Genomic DNA, 16,226 nt, shown 5'->3' with positions numbered 1-16,226 from the left:
TTTTCTGGCCATGTGAGTGGGGTACTTTGTCCAGAGTCCCTTGGAATGCTCAGGAAAGTGTGCTTGCTGTCTTCTAACAGCTGTCCTTTGAATCCTGGTTGATCCCTTCGATCCCTGAAGAGTTGCAGCTTCTGCCTGGAAGATGCATTCTGGTGGCAGCACACACAGGCATGCAGGTGGCTGGCAGTGTGTTCAGAATGAGATGGAACACTGCAACTCACACCAGCAGGCACAGAAAGTTGAGCTGGTAAAGACAGGATGCCCCATGGCTGAAAAAACAAAACTTTTCATCTATCTTTCTAGTTGACTTTCATGTTGACAACTTGTTTACGAGTCTAGGTACCTCTATGTATCTAATACATTGTTCCAATGGTACTGCAAACTTTGCATAATTATATACCGTGTTTTCCCAATGTTAGGTATTTATGAGAAAGTCTAGTGAATAAGTTAGGTCCAGTAAGAGGTTAACAAGAATAACACAATAAAATAAAGTGATCATAACAATTGACCATGATTAACATTCTGAGAATATAGTTTTTCTTTTTCTACTCCATTTTCTTCCACAGTGTAGGTAGTGTATATACTGTGGATACTGTGGGTCAGGAATAACTCACATTCCCCGGGGTGGGGGTGGGGTGGGGAGGAAAGGCATGGCAGAGTGCAGAATTTCATCAAACCATTCAGAAGGGATACTTATAAGGTGTACAAAATGTAGCCACCGAATGTGTTTGGGATGCTTTAGTAACTTTCTAGGCAGTACTACTAGAACATGAGGACCACTGTAGATGCTCTGAGTCTCATGGGGTCTTGAGGATCATGGGAGGGAGACAAGATGGAGTAGCAGCCTTGATAAGTGATGGGTCAGCCCTCGGAGAGTCAGCAGAGCCGATTCTCCCATCAGTCTCATCGGTGGGTGAACTTGCCCTAAGGCCTTTGGTGGCCCCTCTCTTGGCCAAATTCCAGGAAGTCTGCTGTGTGCCGTGAGATGCTCTCTCCCTTCCTCTCATCTGGATTTGTGTGAGTCAGAAGGCCTCCTAGACACCAGTCCTGATCCTTCTAGAATAAAGGAGACCCTGGAACGCTCCCTTTCTCTAAAGCAGTGGTTCTCAGCCTTTCTAATGCTTCCACCCTTTAATACAGGTCCTCGTGGTGTTGTGGTGACCCGACCTTAAAATTATTCCCTTGCTACATTGTAACTGTAACTTTACTACTCTTATGAATCCTAGTGTAACTATCTGATATGCAGGAGACCTGGTATGTGGCTACTGTAGGAGTCACTACCCAAGGGTTGAGAACCACTGCTCTAGACTATTATGTTTCCCCATACTCTTTCACCCTTTACATTCTTGATGAGAATATATTTGCTTTGCCCATGCATGTACATGCACGGAAACTCCTTGTCCTCCTCAAGTGTGACCTGGCCATGGTTTTGCTGGCAAGTCACATCAGCCTCATAAATCAAGTCCTTCACTCCTCTCCTTAACTTGCCTGTATTATGCTCATTTGCTGGGTGGCGATAAATATTAGAATAAAATAAACCAAAGATGGCCGTCAAGGACCCTGCGAGCTATCCTTACAGTTTCCGCAGCAGAGCTGAGTGACAGCTCTGCTGGGGAGCCGTGGTCTCTTTTCACCAAGTAAATTTCGCCTTGGGAAAGATGAGGTTCAGCTAAGTCCTGCGCTAGGGTGGCCAGTGCCAGTCAGTAAATCAGTCAGATTTTAATTACCGGACAGATGACAGGGTGCAATGACAGGTCGCAGTCCACCGGAGAGCATTCCTTCAAAGCTGCTTTAAAATCAGAGAGGCTTCAAGAGGCAAGCAACACAGACTAGCAGAGCCCAGGCTCCCATGCTAGGGGAAGGGAGAAGTCCAGGGTCCCTTCCCAGGCTTTTTAACCACTGCCTGCTTGGATGCAGAGCTTGCAAGTGGAGAGGCAGGTCTGTGGCTCACCATAGGAAGGACTCCTTCCTAACTCCCCCTTCCTTTTAAATTCCCCTCTGCCCTTCTCTCCTTCCATGCCTGTGAGTTTTAATAGGTTCCTACAGCTCTTTGCCTCTGCAGCTGTTTCGTGCCAAGAAAGCCACGGCAGGCAGGTTTGTAAAGTGGCAAAGCCTGCTAATTAGTTAAATGAAGTTGCCTTTCTGACAGTGGCCCTGGTGTTGAGGAAGGTGACATGCTTTGAAGTGACTGCACAGGGGAAGCCTGGCCTATTGTTTTTTTTTTTCCATGCTCCTTCCCCAACCTTATTACCAATTCCAAGATAGTCACTCTTTGTCAGAAACCCCACCCCCAAACTGCACATTACTGGCCTGGCTCCTGGCAAAAAGTTTCCTGGCTGCTTTGAAACCCCCTGGAGGCCATGTGACCTCTCTGAATGCCGTGCACCCCCCATATACACAGTGGTTCAGCATCAGGCTGAAATGGCAGTGAGGAATTAGAGGGTCCCTAACTCACCTGCTTCAGGGGCCAGAGAATGCACTGGGAATGGCTTTTTGTTGCCATAACAAAATATCTCAGGCTGGTTCCTGTGTGAAAGCAAGAATGTTCTTAGCTCACCATTTTGGAGAGTTGAAAGTATCAGAAAGATTCCACAGGCTACTTTCTAATACAGCTTTATTAGCGGAACACATACAAGTGACAAGGAGGCAGCCATCTGCTGAGATGAGCAGCAAGGGGCACGAAGGCTCTTCTTGTGTGTGTGAGGATTAACCTGGCTCCCAGAGAAGTATCCTAATCCCATCCGAAAGTGAACTGACCAGCCTTTGAGCATCACCACACTGGCAACTGAACTTGAAACGAGCAGGTCATGGTGGACCATTTGGCTAACCTAGGCTATCTGCTTGTGGGTGCACACTGCCTATTGCTTATAGGTTACAATGAACAAAACAGCTCGAGAATCTATCATGCACGAGACACAATGATACAACCATAAAACAGAATAAGCATGAGAGATACGGGGTTGCTCTTGCCTTATTAGCATGGTATAGCACTTTACAAAAAGCTCTGTGTGTGTGTGTGTGTGGTGTGTGTGCGTGTGTGTGTGTATAATAAACTCTAAAATAATGAGAAAATGTATAGGCTGGGGAGATGAGTTAGCAACTCAGAGCATTTGTTCCTTTTGCAGATGAGCTGGGTTTAATTCCTAGTACTCACATAGTGAGTTGCAATCTTGTATAACGCCAGTTCCTGGGGACCTAACACCCTCTTTTGGCTTCCATCAACACTGCATGCACAACGCAGCACATACATCTGTGCACCCAAATACTCACACACAAAAATAAGAATTAATTCTATAAAAAAATTAGCAGTCCTCTCAGTGCACATTCCAGTGAGTCTTAGTAGCATCAAGTATTGCATACTGTGCAGGGTGCAGAGCTGTGTCTGATACACTTTCATTTGATTGGCAGTCCAGAAGTCTGTTTACACCAATGTCACCACAGACACGTGAAGAATGTGCTGTGCTGTGACAATTACCACAGCACAGTGTCACTAGGCACTAGGGATTTTTCTGCTGCATTATAATCTTAGGGAGATACATGTCATCTGTCATTGACCCAAATATTAGTTGGTGCACGACTACAATTCTGTATTAATCAGCCCTCTTCAACAAGGCTCCCAGGACTACAGCACTGATACAAATGGTCCCTCAACCTCAGTGGCTCAGAACAGCAGAGAGGAGATTCTCACAGACCCATGGGTCAGATGTGACAATTTGGCTTCAGGCTATAGAATGATACTGCTCTGTTCTGTCCGTCTCTCAAACCAACCTTGGCTAAGGGGAATGTGACCACCCGGGGTGTGTATCTTTCATTGTAGATGGTCTTAGTGAGAGGAAACAAGACACATCGTGCAAACACCTGCAAAACCTTTTGCAACTTCCTGCCCACTCAACATTCCCTGGCCAAGTCAGCCCATGGCTAAGCCCATGACACTTCTCCACTGGAGGAACTGCAAAATCACATCACAGAGTCTGTAGATGCCAAACCTCACTGAAGGAGGAGATGTGTGGCGGACAGCGTATGGATGGTTACTTTTCCACAGCTCACTGAGCTTCCTTAAAGGATTCTGGGAAAATAGATTCCCTTCTTCATAAAACTGCACTGCTGTGCTCCTGTCAAAAGGTCAAAAGTCACTCAGGTAGCCTTTTATTTTGGGTCCTGCTTATGTTTTCAGACCTGTCTAGCTATTGCCTGAATACCCACTAGGTCATCTAGCCTGATCTGGCCTTTTAGTAACCAAAGTAGAGATAGACAAGGCCAACATCTCTTTTAGGAAATGCATGGTGGAGTCCGAGGTCCTAACTCCAATGCCTGAAAAGGAACAGGGTTTTGTGAGCCTGGGAGGGTGAAAAAAAATCTGTGGAACTCTAGGCAGATAAGAAATAATTTATGCCGGGAGGTGGTGGCACACACCTTTAATCCCAGCACTTGGGAGGTAGAGGCAAGCAGATTTCTGAGTTCAAGGCCAGCATGGTCTACAAAGTGAGTGCCAGGACAGCCAGGGCTACACAGAGAAACCCTGTCTTGAAAACAAACAAACAAAAATGTATTTACTTTGGGTGAAGGCTACTACCCAGACCACCAATAGGCAGGCAGGTGGATACCAGCCTGCACAGCATTCACCCACACACATGAACTACACAAGACATACATGTAGACCAACATACAGACTTACAGACTGCAGGCAGGTTGGTGAGGACAAAGGCTCTGACCTTTGGGCCAAGGCCATATTTGCATAAAACATCGCAAAATGGCATCCTGGTTTCCCCAGAGGTCTGGTGCTAGTCATTTTTTACTGACTCATAGAACGCTGGATAAGCATTGATAACCGTCTTAGCCCATGCTAGCTCTCCATGTAAGAACCATGCTGTCTAGACATAAATTGGTCCTTTATAGCCTCCTCTTCCCTACATGCAGCCATGGGTGTCCAGGCTGAAAACTCACTGCTCGCTGGCTGAGTTTAGATTTCATACATTTATTTCCACATATGTTGTTACTTATGAAGGAACTCTGGCCAGCAAGGCTCAGGCAGGCCTTGCCCTTCTCCCCCATCACCTCTGCCTTGCTAAAACCATTAGATTACATGCCTAAAGCTAGCCTCCAAGGTCTATCATTTGGCCATTTCTTCCTCCTGAGGCTGACCACCAAGATCTGGCTATCAAAGCATTGAAGTCCAGCAATCAAAAGCTCCCTTTGGCTCACCTAATTAACTTTCGCAATGGAAACACACCACAGAATCCTAGCCCATTCTAACACAGACCTCCCCTTTTTCTCTTCTTAAAGATTACACCTGTAAGGTCATTTGTTGCTAGTTTTCTGCCTGAGTCAGAAAGCAGACACTTTAACCCTTTTGCCAGCCTAACAAAGGATCTTGCTGTGAAAACAGGTGTCTGGATGAGAATGTAATCCAGGGTCCTGAAGGGAACACTCCCACCCCCGCCCCCAACCCGTGGAGGGTCTCCTAACAACCTAATTGACTAATAATTGACATTATGCAATTCAAAAAACTGTGCTACTTAATTAAACAAAAGTGAAAAAGTACATTTTTTTTATAATGCGAAATGCTTTGGGGATTTAATAGATTCACTTGTTGATAAAAAGTGCCTGCTAATTATGCCGTCATGCATAGCTGAGCAAAGGCATTCTGGTGATAGAGAAGGATTCTGCACTTTGGTGTATGCCTGAGTGTCTACACATCTTTATAGCTGATCGGAAGGTGGTGTCTGGAGCATGCAAGCGTGAGGTGAATAGGAGACGTGGTGTGGAGCCCGTACACAGCTTCCTTGGCAAGGTCCTGCCTCCAAACATGAAGCTCTTACATCTTGCACACAAACATGGTCTTTGATTCTCCTTGCCATAGTTAGCATCCGCTGTCAACTTGACACAAACCTAGAGTCACTCTGGAAGAGGAAACCTCAACTAAAAGATTGCCTCCACCAGATTTAGCTGTGGCTGTGGCTGTGAGATTGTTGTTGCTGTTGTTGTTTTGATTTGTTTCTTAATTTCTAACTGATATGGGAGGGTCCAGCCCACTGTGGGTGGTGCCATCCTTAGGTAGGGGCCAGGATCTGGACCATGTAAAATAGTGAGCTGAGCAGAAGGCTGAGGGAGGAAGCCACTTAATGTTCTCCCATGGTTTCTTTAGTTCCTGCCTTGAACTCTTGTCCTGGGAGTCCCTTGACTGTAAGCCAAAATAAATCCTTTCTTCTGGCTGCTTAGGAGGAGAGGAGTCTGTAGACAAGAAGAGTGGTATCCACTAAATGCTGTATGCATTCTCAAATTTATTTGCATGGCAGAGCCCCATCACCACCACCACCACCAACACCACCACCACCACCACCACCGCCACCGCCACCGCAGCCGCCACCGCCCAGGGCACAGAGCAGTTAGATCCACCTGGGCTGCAGGATCTGAGCACCTGGAGAGTGTGCTTGTGTTTTTCTCTCTCCAGCTGTGAGCCCCATGACTTTATCCCAAGCCATCCATCAGTCACAGATGGGCTCTGCTTCCTGTGATGCCTCTGCCTACCCAGAAGGCCCTGGGCCAGAAATAACAACTGGGCCTTGGGGAGACTCCAGTGCGGAGCCCATGGCCCTGCGTGAGAATTCAGATGTGATAAACACATCTGCATGCTCTTTCCAGGGATCCTGCCCCATGTCTGCAAATGAATTTCTCCTCCCAGGGGGGAGCCCAGCAATGCACTTGAACTCTGATTTGTTTTCAGCACTTTGCACTCGGCTTCAAGAATCATTTTAATATCCAGACTGCTGTTGGGAGAATGTTGTAATGGAAACACGGTGTTTTCTAAGGCTTATCCTGAACAGCCTACTGTGGATGGAGGCCGCTCCCTGGTCTCCGCACAATTGTAAATATGATTTTTAATGAAATAATGTATAATACAAATGATTATTTATGCCTCATTCCCCTACTCCGAGTAGAGTAAAACCTGCCCGATGTTTCTGCTTTTCTCATTTCCTAATTCACAAAGTAATTTAACAAAAACAAACAAGTAAACGGAAGGGAACGGCAAGATAATCCGTAACTCTCGAAAGAGAACAGCAGTTTCTCAGCTTTTAGATTAATTCATTTCTGTTCTATGCAGATGTGGTAAATCTATTCATATCCACATATTCGAGATGAGTTATTTTACTCCATTGTTGTGCTGTATAAAATGAGTTATTTTGGTGAATTAAATGCCGGGGTGTAATTTTTGAAGGAAACAGAGGTTTGTAAATGTTGTGCAATGGATGCTGGTGTTTCAATGCGGTTATTAAATACCACAGGAAATGCATCTTATACTAGCTACCCTTTCTTTTTGTCTTTTCATGTGCCTCAGAGTTGCAGTTAAAATGGATGTTATAATTCTAAGATCGTCCAGGAAAACACCACCCTCTCCCTTCTAGGAATCGCTCTCTCTCCTAAAGGACACATGTACTTTCTGAAGCGATTCATCCCTGGAGGATTTCTAACAAACAGGGGGCTCCACTCCTGCAGCCCAGAGCCCTTTACAAACAAGCCTGAGCGTGTGGGGAAGGGGCCAGTTAAATCCCTCCCCCCAATAAAACAATTTCCACAGAGTATTCAATTTATCAAGACAGTTCAGAGAAATTTACATTCGTTGATGAACATATTTGGGGAGGATTTGTTGCATGCTCCTTGACGTTTAGCATGCTTCCCCTAGAATGGAGAATGAATCCCAGAGACTAAGCACAGGAAGGACTAGGTGGAGACTGAACTGTCTCTGCTCCCAGGAGGTCACCGCTGATTCAGCCCAACAGAGTACAGAAGATAGCAAGCATCCCAGAGCATGCTGATGGGCTGTCATGGAAACTAGACCTTTCCTGTCCTGACCAAGCCAGCATGCTCTGTTCACTGTACATTCTACAGAACCCCTCACCTCTACCCTAAAAACCTCTGTCTGCTTGTGGTGTAGAGTAGAGGCTAGAGCCCAAGGCTTTGTGCCTGCTAAGCAAACCTTCCGCCACTGAGCTTCATCCCCCAAGCGCCTAAAAATCCTTGAAATACTGCCCCTGCCTAAGTAGTCAGCCCCCCTGCCCTCATCTCTGTGGCTTTTATGTGTATACAGCCAACCAGCTGCAGATGGAAAATATCTGGGAGAAAACGGCTACCGTGCCGCCTGCTTGTGCTGTGGAATGCTTGGTCTGTACTGAACATGGAGACATATTTCCTCATCAGGCTTTCCCAGACAATACAGGATGACAACCAGCTTCTTGGCATTTACAGTGTATTCATTATGTAAGTCATCTAGAGAGGTTTGAACGCACGCGGGAGAGTGTGGGTTGGTTCCAGTCACACGCTTCAGCGTTTTCTTTAGGAGTCCTGAGCAGCTGAGCAGTTTGGTGTCTGTGGGGTTCTCAAATCTCTTCAGTTACCAAGGGACTCTGAGTCCGACACAGCATTGGGAAGCACTGGACCGCCATGTTTGTTGTCACTGTCCACAGACAGTTCACACAGAGCCTAGAAGCAAACTCACCGATGTCGAGAAATTAAAGGATAGAGCCCAAACTGTCACCAGGAAGGAACACTAGCCATCTCATTAAAGATGCAGAGGCCGTGCCCCAGCAGGAATGATGGGCTGACTAGAGGATTTAATACCAAATGTGGCTGCTGCATATATATAAAATTTCAGCAAATATCTCTTAGGTAAGAACAGAGTCAAGCATGGTGGTACATTTCTATAATTCCAGTATTTGGGAAGGCTAAGACAGAAAGATTCCAAATTCAAAGCCATCTCTGGCTTTACAACAAGTTCAAAATGATAGATGATAAGGTATAACGGTAATACATTATTTTTTTCATTTTATTTTTCTTTATGTGTGTCTGTGTTTGTGTGCACATGAACACAGGTTACCCTTGGAGGCCAGAAGAGAGTGATAAGGCCCTGGAACTGGAGTTAGGGATGTTAGGGAGCTGTCCTGTGTGTGTTTGGGGAGCTAAGCTTGGGACCTGTGCAAGAGTTGCATGCCTTACCCTGTGAGCCATCTCTCAAGCCCCTGTGTGTGGTACGTTCTGTATCTGACTGTACATTGGGCGCTACAAGAAGAAAAGAAAATGGAGTGGATACAGAAAATAAGAAGAAAGAAAAAGTAAGAGAAAGACCCCATGGCACTGGGTCCTCCAAAGCAAGCCTGTGGAGTGCCTCACCACACAGAACACTACAGCAGCAACAAAGGGAGGAAGGACGGGAGCTTGAACTATGGGGCATTCTCACTAAATAAATAAATGAAAGTGGAAAATTCTCTTTGGCAGAGAAGGGACAGCTGATCCCCAAATGCATCGTTCGGGTGCGGTACCCACTATCCCTTCTCCTGTGTTTCCTGGTTTGTTCTTCGGTGACTGAATCACGGAAGTGGGAACGCCAAGGCCGTTTTACATTGTGTCTCTCTTTCCCCTCATTCAAGTGGGAGCTTGAGTGATTTGGCTGCTGGAGCTGGGAACCTGCCTGCCAAACTCCACCTGCTGAAGGGACTCACTCCAGCTGTTTGCTATGCGCTCTTCTTCTGCAGAGGTTTATCAGGGAAAAGAGAGCTAATAAAAAAACATGATGAATCAGGAGGCAGAGAAGACTGGAGGCACGGGCTATAATCAGCCTCCTGCTTGGGAGCTCCCTCGTCTCTGCCTGAGCACCCACCTGGATGGAAACTTGAGGATGGTGCCTTGGGGTTCTGCATGAATGGTTACTTGAGCCTCTGTTGCCTCACCTTAGCAAGGAGAGATAACACCAGCAGTGTCACTCTGCTGCCCAGGAGACCTGAGGTGAATCCGTGGTATGGTGCGGGATGTTTCTATGGGGTATGTCTTGGGTGGATCTCAGAGGGGACCTCCCATCACTCCTGGAATATCTCACTATGTTAGCAATTGTGCAAGCATACTGTGAACTATGTATTTTATAGTGAGTCCTCTATTTATTTCCCACTTCTTAGTCTCTCTCTATCTGTCTCTCTCTCATGCTAGTTCCAACCCAAGGCCCCTATTCCTCCTCCCTCTTAAGTTTATTTTTGTTATTTTAAAGTATATGTAGGTTTATATGCCTGCAGGTGCCCACAAGTATCATATCTCACAGAAATGAAATTCTAGACTGCTGTCAGCTGCCTACAGTTACTTGAGAACCAAGCACAGGTCCTCTAGAAGAGCACTCAGTGCTCTCATCCACTGAGCCATCTCTCTAACAGGCCACCTCTTAAGGCAATGTCTTGCTTTGTAACCTAAGTGACCTGAAACTCCTGGTGCTCTGCCATAGCCTCCTGAATCCTCCTGGGATGACAGATGTGTACCACTGTGTCCACCTACAGTTGTCTCTTACAGGTGAGGGAGCTGCTTCATCTACCACATCCAATAGATGGTGTTCTCTAATACTGGAGGGAAATATGGCTTTCTAAACCCAACAGGAAGCTAGCTACTCATTCAACCCTTCGACAAGATATGTCCTAAGAGATTTCCAAGAGTAATCTTGACATCAACGATCCTTGCTTCACCTGAGATGTTCAGAATGCATCCTGTGTGCATCTGTCTCAGGCTTAGGTACACAGGAGTTCATTCTGATTCTGAGAATGTCTGTGTTAGAGGAAGAAGGGTAAGAGGCGAATCTATCCTTAAGATACCTATATTCAGTAATCAGCTAGTGACATAACGATACATGAAGAGAGAAATAGTGACTATGGACCAGAGTGTTCCCTAACCCTGGGCCTTGATACAAATTTTCCCTTCCTAACTCTTGCCTTGGCCAGAGTTGCACATTATCCTTGCACTCAGAACTCCGGAAGCCAGATGGGGTCAGGGGTCGAGCCTAGAGTCACAACATTTGACAAAATAAAAGACTTAGATCCGTCTGCTCAGCACATTGCAAATGGAGGATCTGAGTCTGAGAGCTCATGTGTTTACTGGATACCTGCTTTGTTCTAACATAGCTCCCAGTCTGGGCGAAAGTCAGGATACTCTGGTCTTCAGAGGCCTACACTCAGAAGAGAACATAGAAGGGCCAGAGAGGTGCTTCAGCAGTTGAGAACTTCCTGCTCTCCCAGAGTCCTGGGATTCGATTCCAAGCACCTACATGACTGCTAACAACTATAACTCCAGTTCCAGGGAACCCAGGGTTCTCTTCTGGTCTCCATAGGTACCAGGCACATACATGGTGCACAGAAATACATTCAGGCAAAACACCCATCCACACACATAAGGAAAAATAAAATGTAAACGTATAAAAGGCCGTAAAACCTATTATCAGAAACCCATCAGTGGCTTGCCAAAAAACACACAGGAAAGTGGACAGGGAGACATGTGAGAGTACTGGAGGAGGCTTCTTGGTATAAGTGTCACCTTACCAATGAACATGATTGTGCCTCTGAGACTCCCTGATTCCTTGTGAGCCCTGAGGTCGGCGGCATCCGTGTTTGTGGGCTCATCTTGAGATCTGCATGCGGCAGAAGAAAAATATATAGGAAACGAGACAGAAGCCGAGGCTCAGAGATGAGTCCACATGAATTTGTTTAGTTGAGGTAGGAATGAAATAGCCTTTAGGTTCGAGAATGCAGGTCCGTACCCCAACTTCTGTTAGCAGACCCTGGGCTTGTTCGTTGGTGGCCATTTACCTCCCACTTGGCTCTGCTCCCTGCACTGTAGGGTACTTGGAGACACCAGTATCATTTTCCAGCTAGCACAGCTGAAGTGGTGTGGCAAGGTAGAGTGTTGAGTCAGGAGGTTGTGATAGAGCAGACTTTCTTACTCTATGGTAGCCTGGAAATACACAGACAGAACACCAGGAAGTGGCCTGAGATAAGAAGCAACCCCTAGTGACTTCTCTTGTGCCTCCTTCTGTAAGGTCCCCCACTTCCCAGTAATGGTAGGCCATTCCTGATGTCCAAACTTCCATGACCAACCACTTCCTTAAGGCCCTCCCTTCCTATCAGAATACCTTGCATTAAGGACCAAGCATTTAACACAACAGTTCTCAACCTCCCTAATGATGTGACCCTTTGAAAAAGCTCTTTATGTTGTGGTGACTCCAATATTCTCATTTCCATTGTTACTACATAACTGTGATTTTGCTACTGTTACAAATCGCAATGTAAATGTCTGTGTTTTCTGGTGGTCTTAGGTAACCCCTGTGAAAACATCATTTGACCCATAAAGGCTGTGGCCCACAAGTTGAGAATGCCTGCTTTAACACGTGGTGGGGCATAATGACAATATTCTATGTCCAAATGATGGCACACAGCATGCATGCATTCAGATCAGGGATGCTCTGTCCTTCCCAAGGATCTGAGATGGTTGTACATTTCCTGGGGAGTTCCATGGCTCCTTGCTTTACAAAGCACCTTGCTTGTTTGACTTGATTTTCTGTGCAACCCCTCCCCCCATCGGAAACTCACCACAAGGTGCACATTTGGAAAACAAGCAAGCGGTTCAGCACATCCCCTGTCAATCCCCAGCTTCCTTGGTGAGGCCCCGGGGCAGATTTCCTGGGCCCAGCCCAACATTGGCTTCTTCACCTCTCCTTGGCAGGTTTCAAGCTTTTCAAACACGGGTAAAGCAGGTATTTCCCAAGACAGCTCCTACATATGTGGCAGGGATTGCGTTTTAATAAGGGCTTTCAAAAGCAACCTTCTGCTTCCGAGCTTTGCAAAACACTGCTCTATAAAAAGTTAGCGAGGCCCTCGCAGCGAGTCTTGTTAGCTCCTCTTGCCATTCACTCCCCGTTCATTCCACGATTAAACATTTTGCCCCCAACGATACGAGGCATTTTTGTGAGAGAGGAGAGATCTTGCTATGAAACTCAGGGATTTAGAGAGAGCATTTTCGTTCCCCCAACCCCTCATTCTCCAGACAAATAGGAGATTTACAGTAATTAATGCCATTTAGTTTAATCTATAAATGTTTGAGGAAGTGATGTTATTTGTTTTAAGTACTGCTCTCAGCGAGAAAATGCAGAGGCCCCTCCAGTTTCTGACTTTATTCTCAAGAGCTAATGAACTGAATTCTTCGTAAACATTGGCAAAAAAAAAAAAAAAAAAAAAGCCTATGAGCCGATAGAGACGCTGTATGTGGAGGGACATGGAGAAGGAGCCAATTTTGCACAATTGACTTGATAACCTTTTTGGATCACTGGAATTAAAGACTGATTAATCAGCCGTGATTAGCATCTATTGAAGCCTGTGACACTCCAGCACTGTCACTGTCTTTAGCTTTGTTTTGTTTTAAAGCCCTTTTTTTAAAAAAAGAAAATATATATATATATTTGTTTCTTCTTTGTACCCCCCAGCCGCACCTCACATCTCTCCTGGGGTTACTGCTCTCTAACACATTTAACTGCTACTCGATCATCCACGATGGGGTCAGAGGTAGTCTTTATGGACTTTTAAAATTAATACTAGACAGTTCTCTCCTGACATGCCCTTGCTTCAGCAGCCGCGCTCCGCTGTTTAATTGTAGAGGTGGCCTCTTGTGGCCGCATGCTCCCAGTGTTTAGCAAGGGTTGGAAATATGGATGTTAGGAGAAAAACTGGCAGATGGCTGACAGGGCATTTTTACTCATAACACACTGGTAAAACTTTAACTCAGAAGATTTAGTGCAAGAGCGTTCCAGCCAGCAAGCTGCAGCCATATGCAGATTTTTTTTCAAACTTCTAAACTGATGGTTTTGCAAAGTGTGCATAAGCAGCCTTTATTGATTATGATGTTAAAAATTGAAAGCGTCAGTATCATTTAGCTCTAGACAGTTTTAAAGGAAAAATGAACATTCGTTTTCATTATGAACTACGGAAAGGCCAGGGGCTGGCGAGGGCCACATTCATTATTTCTTCAATTCCAGAGAGAGATTCTCTCAAGTAGGTGTCTCTTCAAAAGAGCGGGGGGGATGCTGTTCACTTGATGGGTGTGAATCAAGAAGTATTCACTAATTCGAGGTGAGCCTGTGTGTGGCACATCGGAGTGATTTGTTGGTGTCGGTGGGACCCTGAGGCTGCACCACTTCTCGGCACATGGGTGACGGTATTTATAAACGCACCCGGTGTGTGTTGATCTCATTCAGAACTGTATAAATAACAGACTCTGACGGGAGCCCAAGAGACCAGGACAGGCCAGCTTGGAGCCTGGAGCATGTGATGTAATTCACCGTACAGACCATGATGGCAGCTCACCTGGCCAAGTCCAGCAGCTTCCCCTTCTAAGCCATTTTTCCTTCTTTGTCTGCATCCAGAAATAAGAAACAGGATGCTGGGCTTGGCTCTCGGACTACATGGATGTTTGTGGCATCTGCACACGATCATACCGCAGATCCCCCTCTGCTGAGTTAATGTTTAAAAGGCCCAAAGGCCATTTGTTTCTATTACAGCTTAATGGCTTAATATTTTCTCTTAAAATGGGAAATCATTGCTAGGTTGGAGAGAAAAACAACAATAGCAAGAACAAAAGAACAAGGAATAGAGAAATCGCTGTGTTCTGCTCAGACAATCTCCTCCCCTCTGCCGTTAAACACATACCGCCCAGCCCTCCATCCTGGGTTTCAGGTGTAGCTTGCAGCTGCTAGAGAAATCAGAGGCTCCCAAAGACAGCTCTGAAGCAACTCCATGTTGCTGAGATGGTGACAAAGATGCAACAAATCTGACAGAGGTGGAGAAAATGGGGTGAGAATATGTTCTCAGAGAAGATGCCAGTGTGCCGGTTGAAACATTGTTTCCGTACTCCCGACGCTGCTGCTGGAGCCTCAGTTGGAAGAGTCCTGGGCCCTCAGTTACTTTGTCAGCTTCATTTTAACAAATTGGATGGCGACTTCAAGAACTGATTTGATTACCACTGGACTAATGACTTGCCCTAAATCCACAAGGAGCCAGGAAAGAACTCCCCAGGAGAGTTATTTTCTTTCTGGAAAGACAGGAAGTGCCGCCATATTGGATGATAGACATTTCTGCTCAACTTACTAGCATCCCACATACGCATCAGAGGAATAACCATGTCCCCTAATTTGCTTCCCAATCTGGAGTTAAAGGGTCTGTCACCACAGAAGGTACAGGTGAAGTCAGATGTGCCAGTATATACACAGACTTTCAACCCCAAAGTCAGAGTTCACCAGGGTAAAGAAACTGAATAACATCAAGATAATGATGGTTACTGTCTGTTCTGGAGGTGTTGGTGCTGGCTTGCAAGTTGTTAGCATCAACCCAGAGATAATGATACATTTGGATAAGTGAAGTAGAAAGAGTCATGATTATGGATAGAACTTTTCTTCCCAGTCACAGGATACTTTGCTTCTGGGCAATAGATGCAGGTAAATTCATCACCAAGAGGTTCCATAGCATCATAGGGCCATTACACAAGCTTAATTACCAGTGGGTTTAATGGAGAGCTCTCACCCAGTGCTCTGACAAGTGATGGAGTAACTGGACCAGTATCAGTCAGACTTTATTTTCTGTAGGATTGGGCAGTTTGATTGCCAGCAACTGAGAGCTGTGGAGGAACTGGCTCCATTCCCTGGCTGAGTGATCTAAATGTTTGCCCAGCCACTAAAGTTGAGCCCTGGTCTTTTTCTTTTTTTGTACAAAGTTATTTTATTAAGAGGACATATATTTTGCCATAAAGTAACACTTTGCTCGGTGCATCGGTTTCATGACACAGACCTCTGTTGGACTACATATTTACATGAGATCTGCCCATGTGAGGACTGAGCTAGAAGCATCAAGATCTGACTTCTCTGGGCTCCAGTTACATTGAGATTATCCATTTATATCCAGTTGGGACCAGTATCTGAGAGCTGACATGAGAACCATGAAGATCCAGAAGCACCATTCAAACTCCAGTGCATCCCTTATCTCTTACATAGATCCAGGAAAGTGTAGGGATGGAATGGACCATCTTTACTGGTCCAAAATTTGAATTAACTAATGCTTATTGGATGGTGAATTATAACAGAAACTGTTAATGTGTGGGAGAGCCACATGAATATCAAACAAATTCATTATGATCGGTGCTATTACAGTGAATACCAAATGAGCTCATAATGAAGGGACAATGAAACTGTTACCAATAGATTTTATTTCTGTAACAAATCCTCCATGTTAGAGCCCCTCCTGTAGTGTTAATTCTAATATAAGTTTGCATCAGAATATTAGCCTCATCCAGTAAATTATGGGTTCCAAAAGCCACACCATAATGTCCAGGGATGTATTTTGTGTTGGTTGTTTTTTTTTGTGCTAAAAGTCCCCTCTGGCCCC

The sequence above is a fragment of the Mus caroli genome, unplaced genomic scaffold, assembly GCF_978045245.1.
Source record: "Mus caroli unplaced genomic scaffold, Mus_caroli_1 scaffold_8, whole genome shotgun sequence".
NCBI lineage: Eukaryota > Metazoa > Chordata > Mammalia > Rodentia > Muridae > Mus > Mus caroli.
This window is presented reverse-complemented; position numbering follows the sequence as displayed.